The sequence below is a fragment of the Rhagoletis zephyria genome, unplaced genomic scaffold (genome assembly GCF_001687245.7).
Source record: "Rhagoletis zephyria isolate East Lansing unplaced genomic scaffold, Rhagoletis_zephyria_1.1 Rzeph_scaffold_00463, whole genome shotgun sequence".
Lineage (NCBI taxonomy): Eukaryota > Metazoa > Arthropoda > Insecta > Diptera > Tephritidae > Rhagoletis > Rhagoletis zephyria.
This window is the reverse complement of record NW_016157547.1, coordinates 94,265-106,047: the sequence shown is the minus strand read 5'-3', so window position 1 is coordinate 106,047 and position 11,783 is coordinate 94,265.

Genomic DNA, 11,783 nt, shown 5'->3' with positions numbered 1-11,783 from the left:
GGACAGATTTTGTTATGCGACATGCGAAGTTGCATCTAAAAACAAAACTCGTTTTATTTAGTACTAAAACCTTCGTTATCTCGATCCTGCCAGTCTGCTTTATTTTCAGCAGACTAGCTTGATCCTGGCTACTTCTAAAAAACACCAACGCAACAAATAACACTGTGCTACAAAAAACAAAAAAAAAAAAACAAAGTGTAATTGACGTTTCAATATAATGCGGTGGATCATAATTTGGACAATACGAAGGAATACATTAGTAAATATGCTCGAAAAATCATCAATTTTGACTATCAGGAAATATATCAGTACAACATAAAGAATGATCGCAAAAACTATTTAAAATCTGCAGTTAACAGAGGAAAATTAATTCAAACCAAAGGAACGGATGCAATTGGTTCAATCAATTATAAGCTGCTATCAATAAGTTATGTAATGGTAAAAAAAAAAAAAATAGAATAAGTTTTAATATTTAGAACTCTTCGGCGTTTACCGCCGGCCAAGTAGCAGATTCCTGCTTAGGGTAACTAATAAGTAATTTTTTTTTACCAAATTAATAAAAAAAAATAAAAAATTTTTTTTTTTTAAAGGAAGATTTTAAGTTTCATAATAGATTTTTTTTTTTTGGCTTTCCTTAAATTATATAATTTTTTTTTTCTTTTCTTCTTCTTCACTACCTCCTTGTTCTCATGCAAGAAATCTCCCAGGAGGAGTTTGACTCCATTTTTGATAGATGGGAGAGGTTCACATTAGAGGCAGAGAAGAAAAATCAAGATCCTCCAAGAGTAACTGAGGAGGTTCCTCAAACCTCCGAAGTTGTACAAATAGGGCCGCAACCGATAACTATCGAGGAATATCGGCGGCGAAACAAATTACAAAGACGGGTGGAAGAACCAAAGATTCCACCCATTTTCAAAACTAAAAAGCAAACTCGAGGAGGAAAGCGATACAGGAAGAAGAAAGAAATAGCTTTGACATATAGGGCACTAAATTTTGCCACAACAAATAATGATAGACTTAAATTAATGGAAAAAATTTACGAATTAAGAAAACTATAATTTTCTGAATGAGATTTTTTTTTAATTAAAGAAACTCTGTAAAGATATTGGCATGACCCGAGAGCCTACAATGCATGATGTACTCACCCCAACCACTTAGACAGAAGAAATAACAAGAGCAATGCGAAAGGCAGGCTTTGAACCTGGCTGTTAAAAAAAAAAAAAAAAAAAAAAAAAAAAAATAGATAAATTTTGAAAAGAAAAATTTTTACTGATTTGTTTTAAAAATGGGAGGTAAAGAATCGAAGGTCAGTGATCCAAATGCTAACGTGGTAAACACGGTTCAGATAATAGACCACACTGAAGCTTTGGATACAATAAAAGTTTACCTTATAGTTATCGTTGTTATCAACGCAGTGAGTTTATTCTTGAAATTTTACTCAACCCACAATAAAATTCTTAAAAAGAGATACCAGAGCCGCGCTGACGGTCTGGATAAGGTTTAAATAAACATTTTTTTTTTATTGATTCATCCTCTCAATGGAGAAGTGGGAAGAAATTTCGAAGGAACTCACTGAAAATAAAATAAACGCGGAAAAATCTTATAAGTGCATATGTAAGAACATAAAAATTAAAACTGAAACAGTAAAGAAACATTTAAATGTTCTACTGTCATCGCTAAACAATATAGGAAAACTCATACGTAGAGTTAATAATACCCTAACAAAAGCTCACCAATTGGAGTCCTACCAGGTATTTTCAAGCGTTAGAGACAAACTAGTATCCTCGTTATCCAGGTATAACGTTGAATTTGAAATACCAACCTCTTACAAACAACATATCGAGATCGATTTCGACATTTGGTTGTTCGAAGGTACGTCGGATACCGAGGAAGAACAAAAAGAGATTGTTGTGCAAGAAGAAATATCTACACAAACAAATTTTGTCGAAATTGCAGAACAAGATACACAAACCGAAACAAGTATGACGCAAACAACAGTAGCATTCATCAAGACTGCGTCTTCGATTTTGCCCGAGTTCGATGGCAAACCCGAAAACCTACCAAGTTTTCTAGATGCACTTGATATCCTCGAACAAATTAAAGAAAATCATGAGGCTATTGCAGTGTCTATGATAAAAACAAAGCTAAAAGGCACAGCCAGAAATTTCATAAGCAATGAGACGACAATACAAGAAATTAAACAAAAATTAAAAAACGCAATAAAGGGTGAGTCAGTAGAAGTTTTAACAGCAAAACTCCTGAACATCCAACAGCGCAGTAAGACTGCTAATCAGTACACAGCAGAAATTGAAAAATTAACGAAATCACTAGAGGGAGCATACATATCTGATGGCTTAACAACAGACCTCGCAACTAAGTATGCTACACAAACAGCTGTGAAAGCCATGTGTAAGAATTGCTCCAATGATAAGGTGAAAACAATTATGCAAGCTGGAACGTTCACCTCAATGAACGAGGCTGTATCGAAATTCACAAATAGTTGCACAGAAATTACAGGTAACCCTAATTCATTATTGCACATACGCCAACAAAATTATTTTCGCGGTAATTTCCGCAGAGGTTATCAATCTGGCAATTATAGAGGTAACCAAAGGCGTACATACCCATCACGCTTTAATAACTTTAATAACAATAATAGTTATAACAATAATAATAATAATAATCGATCAAATAACCAAAGGTCAGGACGAAATTTTGGAGCACGAGGCTCTAATCGTACCAGGACTATAAGAAATGTTAACCAACAGGAAAACCAGCAAACTCCATCTCAATAAATAAAAAACTATATGTTTTCAATTTACACCTTAACAGCTACATATCCTCCAAAACAACTCTAAATAATTCAATTTCAACCCTCCTGATCGATACAGGAGCGGATATATCAATTATAAAAAAGGGTCAAATTGACAGTAATGTCACTATTAATTATTCACAAAAAACCGATTTAAAGGGCATTGGTCAAGGTTTAACTAGTACTATTGGAACAGTCAAGGCGGATTTAAAGGATGATTACTTACTTATTAATCATAAATTTCATATAGTCGAAGATGATTTCCCAATTCCTTGCGATGGAATCTTGGGACTTGATTTTATTAAAAAATATAATTGCATTTTAGATTATAGCAAAAATGGAGACAGCCTGATACTGCGTCCATATGATTACCCGGAAAACATAATAATACAAATGACAAATAGACCAACTGTTAATTGCATAACAATCCCAGCAAGATCGGAAGTAATCCGACAAGTCCATATTGAAAATGGCAATTCTGAATTATTGATACCTCATCAAAAATTGTCTGAAGGTGTTTTTATTGCAAATACCTTAGTAAATTCAAATCAAACCTTTATTAGAGTCATAAATACAACAGACAAAAATGCAACCATTCAAAATTTCAAAATTAACACAGAAAACTTAGATGATTACACAATAATAAATAATAAAACTGAACCAGCAAATAATGCTAAAGAAAAATTAGAAAGATTAAATAAAAATTTTCCAAAATTCGTTTCCCAACAGCTTAATGCACTTTGTGCAGAATATATAGATATATTTTCACTAGAATCAGAACCCATTACCACTAATAATTTTTACAAGCAAAAACTACGTATGAAAGATGATAATCCAGTTTATGTAAAAAATTACCGAATCCCACAAGCTCATAAAAGCGAAATTTGTAAACACGTAGATAAATTAATTAAAGATGACATAATAGAGCCGTCTATGTCAGAATATAATAGCCCAATTCTGCTGGTACCCAAAAAATCTCTACCGGGAAAAAATGATAAAAGATGGAGACTAGTAGTTGATTATCGACAAGTAAATAAAAAGTTAACCGCAGATAAATTCCCATTGCCACGAATTGATGATATACTAGATCAATTGGGTAGAGCTAAATATTTTTCATGCTTGGACTTGATGTCCGGCTTTCATCAAATTGAGTTACATAAAGACTCTAGGGACATAACATCGTTTACGGCAGACGATGGCACATATCGTTTCAAAAGATTGCCATACGGCTTAAAAGTAGCCCCAAACTCGTTTCAAAGAATGATGACTCTTGCTTTTGCAGGTCTTAAACCATCCCAAGCATTTCTCTATATGGATGATTTGGTAGTATTAGGTTGCTCCGAAAAACATATGTTAAAAAATTTGAGAGATGTATTTTCAACTTGCAGAAAATACAATTTAAAGTTACATCCGGATAAATGTTTATTTTTTAACCAAGAAGTTACTTACCTTGGACATAACTGCACAAATAAAGGAATTTTGCCTGATCCTAGTAAATTTGAAATTGTACTAAATTATCCAACCCCAAAAACAGCAGATGAAGTTAAAAGATTTGTAGCATTTTGTAACTATTACCGAAGATTTGTTCCAAATTTTGCAGAACATTCTAGAATTTTAACAAGGTTATGTAAAAAGAATGTTTCCTTCGATTGGACAGAAGAATGTCAAAAAGCTTTTGTCTACTTGAAGGAGGCATTAATTAACCCAAATATTTTGCAATATCCAGATTTCGATAAAGAATTTTGTATAACAACAGATGCTAGTGGATTTGCCTGCGGCGCAGTTCTTAGTCAAGAATATGAAGGCAAACAATTACCAATTGCCTATGCGTCAAGAGCATTCACAAAAGGTGAAAGCAATAAAGCTACAATTGAAAAAGAGTTAGCAGCAATCCACTGGGCTATAACTTATTTTAGACCATACGTTTATGGCAGAAAATTTTTGATTAAAACAGACCACCGCCCCTTAACATACTTATTTTCGATGAAAAACCCTTCATCAAAATTAACTAGAGTTCGATTGGAATTGGAGGAATATAACTTTGAGGTGGAGTATATAGCTGGAAAAGAAAACTACGTGGCGGATGCGCTTTCACGCATCAATATAAATGATTTAAGAGAAATGTCAATTAAAGCATGTCAAATACTAAAAGTTGCGACGAGATCGGAAACTAAGCAAAAATCAAATAATAAAAATATTAATAAAGAAAAAAGTCACATTGAGAACCCAATAATATATGAAGCGCTAAATAAATGTGAAGTTAAAAAGCTAGCCCAGCTCGTTTTCGACCCCCCGAAACTGCAGTTCAAAAAGGGAAAGAAAATTTGTAGCAAAATAGATATTAATGATTTAATTGTTGAGGCGAAGATTGATTCAGGTCAATCCTTTGCCAGGCTTTCAAAAGAAGCCGGCAATTCAAGTATTAATAATTCAATTGTTGAGGCGAATATTGATTTGGGTCAATTCTTTGCCAGGCTAATGAAAGAAGCCGACAGTTTGAAAATAAATAAAATACAGTTGTCCTTAGGAGACAAATTGTTCAAGAATAATTATACTCGAGTAAGCACATTTAAAGAAATTGGTACCAAAGTTCTCAAAAACTTAACAATTGCATTAACTCCGGAGGTTATGCATGTGACTGATAAAGATACAATTAAAAATTTATTGAAAAAGTATCATGATGATCCTGTTACTGGTGGCCACCCAGGAATCAATCGAACAACTAATAAAATAAAACAAAAATATTATTGGAAAAACATGAAAAATGATATAAAAAATCACATTAAAAAATGCATGGAATGCAGCAAAAATAAAGTAAATAAAAATTTAAAAGAACCAATGGTGATAACGGAAACTCCCACAAAAGCCTTCGATACGGTGCAAATTGATACAATTGGACCGTTGCCCGTATCGGTATGTGGAAATGAGTATGCGGTTACCATAGTGTGTGATCTGACAAAGTATCTGATAGCAATTCCAATTGCGAGCAAACACGCGAAAACGGTGGCAAAAGCCATTTTTGAAAACTTTATTTTGGTATATGGTTGTATGAAGACCATCATAACTGATATGGGGACTGAATACAAAAACAACGTATTTGAGGAATTGTGTAAACTTTTAAAAATTGAACACAAGACTTCTACCCCATATCACCATCAAACTTTGGGCACCGTTGAACGTAGCCACAGAACTTTTAATGAATACATTCGTTCTTACATATCCATTAACAAAGATGATTGGGATGAGTATATCAAGTATTTTGCATACTGTTACAATACAACACCATCTACGGTTCATGGTTATTGCCCATACGAGTTAGTTTTTGGAAAAATACCTCTGACTTACGAATTTTTAAAAGAAAATACAATTAGCCCAGTTTATAACTATGAGGCCTATGAGAAAGAAATAAAATATAGATTACAAGTAGCTCAACAAAGAGCTCACATATTGGTAAAAGAAGCTAAGGAGAGACAAAAGGTTTATTATGATAAAAATCTTCAATATAAGGAAATAAAATTAGGAGATTTAGTATTAGTTAAAAATGAAGCAGGTCATAAGTTAGATAATAGATACAAAGGGCCCTATAGAGTAGTAAATATTGATATGAAAAATAATTATTCTTTAACTCCATATAATGTAGAAAATATAAAATTAATCGATAAGAGTAAGAAGATCATAGTACATAAAAATAGGCTTAAGCTATTTGAGTAAATTCACTTAAATTTTAATTACCCATAAATTTTACTTATTCATAAATTTCACACTTAAAGTTTTATGACCATAAATAAAGAAATATTTTTTGTACACAAAATATGTTAGTTATTAGTATCATAAACAAAAACCCGACACTTATCTATACAAAATGTTCAAAAAAAAAAAAAAATCTAAAAACAAATCTGAAATTAACAAGTAAACAAACATATGAATTATAATCCACTTGAAATAAAACAAACAAAACCGAAAACATTGTATCACAAGAAAAATTTTGTAAACAAACAACAAACGACAAAAAACATCAAAAGTATCAAATGAAATATACAAAAGAAAATAAATCCACTCAACTGCATTACAGTTCTAAAATCGTTCATATGTATTCACGATTTTTTTTAGGAAAGGAGGTGTAGTATATCAGAATAAGTCACTAACAACAACAAAGCCACACGCCTGTGTTATGCATTTTTGCAGCATAAACAAATTCCTTACTTTGTTATTTTCACACGCTAAACACACAAGCGGCACAAGCTATATCTGGTGCATGCGCTAGCTCTATGTATGTAAATATGTACGACTGCGCTGCTAGCACCTTCATGCTTGGTACATGTAGATATGTCTGTGGATGCATTGCTTGTAGCTCCACATTAGAAATGGTTGTGTGTGTGTTGGTGACTTCACTGAGCTATGCTTTGAGCTAGGCACATATGAATGCATGCTCATATGTGCAAGCGAGAGATTCAGCTAGTAAGAATTTTAAGTAAATATGTATTGTAGTAAATAAGTAGTACATAAGATGTTAGAGTATAAATAAGATGATTTCAATAAAGAACAGGACAGATTTTGTTATGCGACATGCGAAGTTGCATCTAAAAACAAAACTCGTTTTATTTAGTACTAAAACCTTCGTTAGTCGTCTAAACCCATGCACTAATTTCCATTTAACATTAAAGACGCATTTCTCCCAACAGAAACGGACCGTATCCCCCGCCACTCCTGTTCCAGCGGTCAGGTCCGCTGTGGCTATATCAAGGGTTTCGTCAACACCATGCTACGCACCGGCATCCCTATAGTTGTGGCGGCTCCAGTTGCAGCTAGTCAGCAAGGGCGGACCGCCGCGTTACATCGCAGCTTACACGGCGTTTGTTGCGGTTTATGTCGTCGCCCACACCCTTTGCGAATTCGCCTAATTTTCTCCGGAGTATGCCTCCACAGCAATGTCAACAGGTGGCACGAGCACATGAACATTTCCTAGACGGCCTTTCACTCCCACATTCAACGGAGGTCTGCACCTCGGGTGCCACATCTGCCCCCGTCAGCCCCACACGCATCTACATCGTTTCGTCCGGCCGCGCGTAAGGTGCATTGGCGACAGCACCGGGAGCGAGGAGTGTAACGTTGGCGCCCTGACACCAACAGGAACCACACCCACTAGGAGCAGGCTTCAAGACACCGTCGTCCCCCCGCTATCGGACGTCGGAAACAACAATCCGAAACGCATCATCATCGGACTACTGACCTGATTAATGTTGTCCAGACACTGCAATAGCTACAGCGGTTACTAGGCTAAGGATTCGCCTAGGGGGCCCAGTAGCTCGTTTCTGTAACTCTTCTCGATCGATTATTTCTCTACTGGTAGGGGATATACGTCATTCTCTACTACTCATTAGCAGTAGAGAACAGGGCGGCGAATTCATATATCAATTCGCTTCGGTAGAGAATTGTTATAGAAACGAGCTGCAGAATGGCTAAATGAGCAGCTTTGGTAGGGCTGATATTCTACTCCCGCTCGCCCACTACACCTTCAATCGCCGTCGGTAGATGTCGCAATATCCACTACACATTTACACACACATACGTTCACGCGTAATTGTCAACAAAACCCTGCAGCGGCAGCAGTTGCTTAAACGGATATATTTCAGATACTTGCATGCATGTATACTCAGCGGCCATGCTGAGACATTGGCAACATTGTAGCGGAAGCAGTGGGACTCAAGTAGTGGACCTTATGGTGGGCATATGACATCATGTAGCGCAGTGTGAGTGTGTGCGTGCGCACGTGTGTCCTCACGAAGTGGGGCCCCGTTGAGTTAGTATGAATGGCTTATTAGGTTTAATCGCCGTGGCTTATTAGGTTTAATCGCCGTGGCTTATTAGGTTTAATAGCCAAAGGGCCATTAAAGTGGTTGCGTTAGAAGAGTGCGAAAGGTGGTGAATAAAGCGTTCGAAGTTTCTAAATAAAAAAATAATATATACAAAAAAACCTAAAGGAAAGCGACCATTTTGATTGACCGCTAAAGGTGTTCATTTTTTTACTGATACCCGTCTTGAAGTGCTACACAGCAATAGGAGGTAAGTTTTGTGGTTTCTAAGAAGCATTCATCTAAATGTATGTACATATGTACATATATGCCCTGGCAGGCCTGGAGGCCTGTTGGTATAAACGTTCGTATCCCAATCGGCTTAAGCTATTTGAGCTCAACTAAGAGAGATTATCCTTGACCACTTTGGTTGCGAAACGGCATCGATGAGATATGCGTGTATGCCTATATGCATACGTGCAGAAGGCTTTTGCATGTATGTACATATGTGCGTATACTCATCTATGCGAATGCTCACATAATATTTTCAAAGAATTTCCTAAACTCTTTGTTTGTCTTTTTATAGGCCGCTAGCGGAAATACGGCAAAATAAGCTACCTACGCCAATACGTCCGTCTGACAGTGACAGCACCACTAACACTGAGCACAACAACACATTGGACAACACCATTCTAATCGTCGGACAGCTGATCCATCATACTTCCCAAAGTAGTAGGTTGATGGCCACATAACCACGCTGAAAGTATAGCTGAATATACAATTTGACATCGCTACTGTTCGGACGTGTTTCACTAATCGCTCTGCATCTCTAATTTTCAAAGTGGTTTTGTTCAGTAAATCAAATGACTTTACAGCGGTGCTTTCGCCCATTTATAAGACAGTGACTTTAAGCTATGCTAAGAGTAATTCCTAGTTATAGTCTACTCAAATTAAAAGTGTGAGTGTGAATAAATGTAATCGGTTAAATCATATCTGCAAAAATATAAGGCAACGAAAATATGGCACGCGCTTGTGGACAAAAGGTTGATCGCATGCAATCGAAAGTGCAGTGCGCCGAATGCCAAGAGTTCTTTCACCTTGACTGTGTTGGTATAAATCAGGCAGATGGTGATTTTTTCATCTCTGCTGATAAGCCTTTCTTTTGCAACACTTGCTCTGATGCGAGACGCACTTCTATTCGTTTGCAAACTCTATATATGCGCCCATCCGAAGTGAAAAATAAAGACTGAAAATCTAAATATGCATAATAATATGCAAAAAATAACATTGCATACCGTTGATAAGGAAATTGCTGCGCTAAGAGCTGATAATGTTAGCATACTCGCTGTTGTAAATGCCCTGCATGAAGACAAAAAGCAATTACTGCAAAAATCAGTTAATCTACTTGCAGAGACTCGGTCTTTGCACTCTAAGCTTAAAGCCAGAGATGCCCTTCTCTCTACACTAACTCTCCAAGTAAAGAATCTTAATAGTATTGTTGCTAATTCGGCCAATACGTTCAGCTGTAAAAACTGTGCCAATAGTGCTGCCGTCGCCAAAGCAACGAATGGTAAACCAATGTCGAACTCGAGTGAGCAAGTAACGAAAACTTCGCCCTCTAAGTCTACCACCGTCCCTTTGGCAAGTCAAGTGAACACTTCTAATAAATTAACTTCGCCTTCTCCTCTTCCTGTTCGCTGTCCGTCGGTTAACATCGAGAACAGGGATGCCGTTTGGATCTAAATAGATCCAATTGGATACATTTTTAGACGAATTTTTTCGGGATACTTATTTTTTCCGGTCAGTATAAATGTGGATACTTTTTTAAACAGGCCAAAACTTTATATTTCCTTTAAAGTTTTTTTCGTTCAAAAATCGATTTTCATTAAAGATGGTAGAAAGCACTACGTTTTATAAACGTATAAAGAATCGCTACTTAAGCGTGAAATTAAAGCATTTAATTTTTTGTGAACGAAGCAGTGAACATATGAAGAGATCTCACCAAAATAGGTATAAGCGCAATTGCTTTAACTAGCTTAAAAGGATGCTTTAAGCAAGATCTTAATAAACATATCGTCGTTTAAGGTACAAAACCGCGTATCAACAAAATGCAAAACCGCGTATCAAGATAATGCAAAACCTCGAATGTGACGTTGCATAAATTATTTTCTAGAGAGTAAAAACACTTATATTTCAAAATGGTTCTCTTTTTTATAAAGCAATCGCACTTCTGGCTAGTATATTTCAGGACGAATGGATAAGGATTGAGCCAAGAGCTTGTGTGAGCAAATCCAATTTTTGGCAGCAAACGTCAGTTACGCGGTTTCGCAGAATGACGATACGCGGTTTTGTACTTTAANATTTTTGAGTATGAGGCCTTATTTTGGACAGAAGGGGGAGTACAAGGGACTCAAAATGGAGAAAATTAGCCTATGGTTACAGAAGATATGGAACAAATTAACTGACGAGGACCTGCGTGCCAAATGAACTTTTCTCTCAAAGTTTACACTGCTGGCAAATGTAAATAAGGATTAAAATTTAAAAACTAATTAATACAACTAAAGTAAAATCTGTGGGAAATTGACAATAACATACTTTTTTCGCAAAATCTATAAAGGACTCTTCTATTTCTCAAAAAAACCTGGGTAACAGTTGACGCATACAGGTGCCGCTACCAAAGCAAAGAATGTCAAATCAACGTCGAGTTAGCAAGTAATTCAAATTTCGTCTACAAATTCAACCACCTCTGCTTTGGCTGCTGTCTCGCCATCTCTTTCATCTCAGATCTCTGTGACAAATGTATGTACATGAAGCAGCTATCGCATCTGCGACTGCGGCACCTCAGGCACCCCAGTGAGAAACGGCTACAAGAAGAAGGCGTAAGAAATTAAATAAGCCTATTGTCTTTGGCTCCAATAAAAACAATGAACTACAAGTTGTTCCAGCAACAAATGGCTACATCTGTCCTCATTCTTGCCCAGCGTTAATGTGACAGATATTCTTTCTTATATTTCGAAGCATGCTGGGATTGACTCTAAGTCTTTGGTATGCTATACACTCGTTAAAAAAGATTCTGATTTAAGTAAACTTAAAAAGATTAATTTTAAATTGGGTGTATCGGATTGTTTTTATGACAAGTTGCTCAATGCAAATATCTGGCCCGAGAGGGCAAAAATTCA